The following is a 1,846-nucleotide window of genomic DNA, read 5'->3' as shown; positions in this document are numbered from 1 at the left end:
AGCATGGGATATTCTTCCATTTGTTGAGGTCACTCTTGGTTTCTTGTAATAGTGTTCTATTATTTTCCTCATACAAATCGTTCATTTTTTTCGGTCAGGTATTTCCCTAGATATTTCGATTTGTGCTTGGATATTGTAAAGTGTATTACCTTTTTAATTGCCTCTTCTGTGATCTTGTCTGATGTAGATAGCAGACCGACAGACTTATGTTTGTTGATTTTGTATCCTGCCACTCTGCCATATTCCTCTATTTCTTCCAACACTCCACTTGTGGAGTCTAGGGGATTTTCGATGTATACAATCTTATTGTCTGAAAATAATCATAATTTTGCCTCTTTATTTCCCAGATGAATACATTTGATGTCTTTTCTTTGTCTTATGTTGTTAGCTAGGACTTCCAGTACAATGTTAAATAGGAGTGGGGACAAGGGGCATCCTTATCTGGTCCCCTTTCTAAGTGGAATTGTTTTTTGTCTTTTCTCCATTGACTATCACGTTGGCTGTTGGTTTTTCATATACACCTTGTATAATATTGAGGAATTTTCCTTCTAATCCTATTTTCTTGGGTGTCTTGAACAGGAATGCATGTTGGATATTGTTGAATGCTTTTTCTGCATCTATCGATATTATCATGTGGTTCTTATCATTTTTCCTGCCAATGTGGCGAATAATACCAATGGTCTTACAAATATTGAACTATCCCTGAATCCCTAGTATGAATTCCACTTGGTTAAGGTGAATTTTTTTATTTATACGCATTTGGATTCTATTGGCCAGTATTTGGTTAAGGGTTTTTGCATTGATGCTCATTAGAGATATTAGTCTGTAGTTTTCAATTCTTGTGAGATTCTTGCCTGCTTTAGGTATAAGAGTTATACAAACTTCATAGAACGAGTTTAGGAGTTTCCCGTCTTTTTCTATGTTCCGGAGAGTTTGTGTGGGATTACTATCAGTTCTTCCCTGAATGCTTGGTAGAATTGTCCTGTGAAACCATCTGGCCCAGGGAAATTTTTTGTAGGTAATACCTTGATAACCTTGTCTATTTCTTCCACTTCTGTGGGTCTGTTGAGGTTCTTTACATCCATCTGGGATAAACTATGGAGGGATTGTGTTTCCAGTATTTGTCCATGTCTTCCAAGTTAGTGTATAGGCCTTCATAGTACTGTGTAATTATCCTTTTGATTTCATTAGGGTTCATTGTAATGCCCCCTATTTCATCCCTCATCCTTGCAATCGACATTTGTTCCTTCCTTTCTTTAGTTAGAGTTGCTAGCAGTCTATCAATTCTATAAATCCTTTCAAAGACCCAATTTTAGCTGTATTAATTTTTTACATAGTTTTCTTGTTTCCCTCTCCTGTATCTCAGCTCTGATTTTTATTATTTCTATCCTTTTACTATTAGTAGGATTGTTATGTTGACTCTGCTCTAATTACTGTAAGTTTTGTGCCAGCATATAAAACACAAGTCACTCTTCTTTTTTAATGTATGCATTTATTGCTATCAACCTTCCTCGGTAAAATGCCTTTGCTATATCCCAAAGGTTTTGGTACATCGTATTTTCTTTCTCATTGGTTTCTAGAAACTTCTTGATTTCATCTGTGCTCTGGGTCAATACCCACTCCTTTTGCAATAGAGAATTATTCATCCTCCAATTGTTTTCACTTGTTTTCGTCCCCATCCTTCTGTTGATTTCCAGCCTTATGGAACAGTGATCAGAGAGAGACACCTGTATAATCTCTATGTGCTTGAATTTACTCAAATTCGACTTCTGTCCCAGCATGTGGTCTATCTTCGAATATGTTCCAGGTGTGCTCCAAAAGAATGTGATTTTTTTTGCATTTTGGT

This window comes from Echinops telfairi, unplaced genomic scaffold (assembly GCF_000313985.2).
Source record: "Echinops telfairi isolate 266 unplaced genomic scaffold, ASM31398v2 ScPeMD7_7138;HRSCAF=8121, whole genome shotgun sequence".
NCBI lineage: Eukaryota > Metazoa > Chordata > Mammalia > Afrosoricida > Tenrecidae > Echinops > Echinops telfairi.
This window is presented reverse-complemented; position numbering follows the sequence as displayed.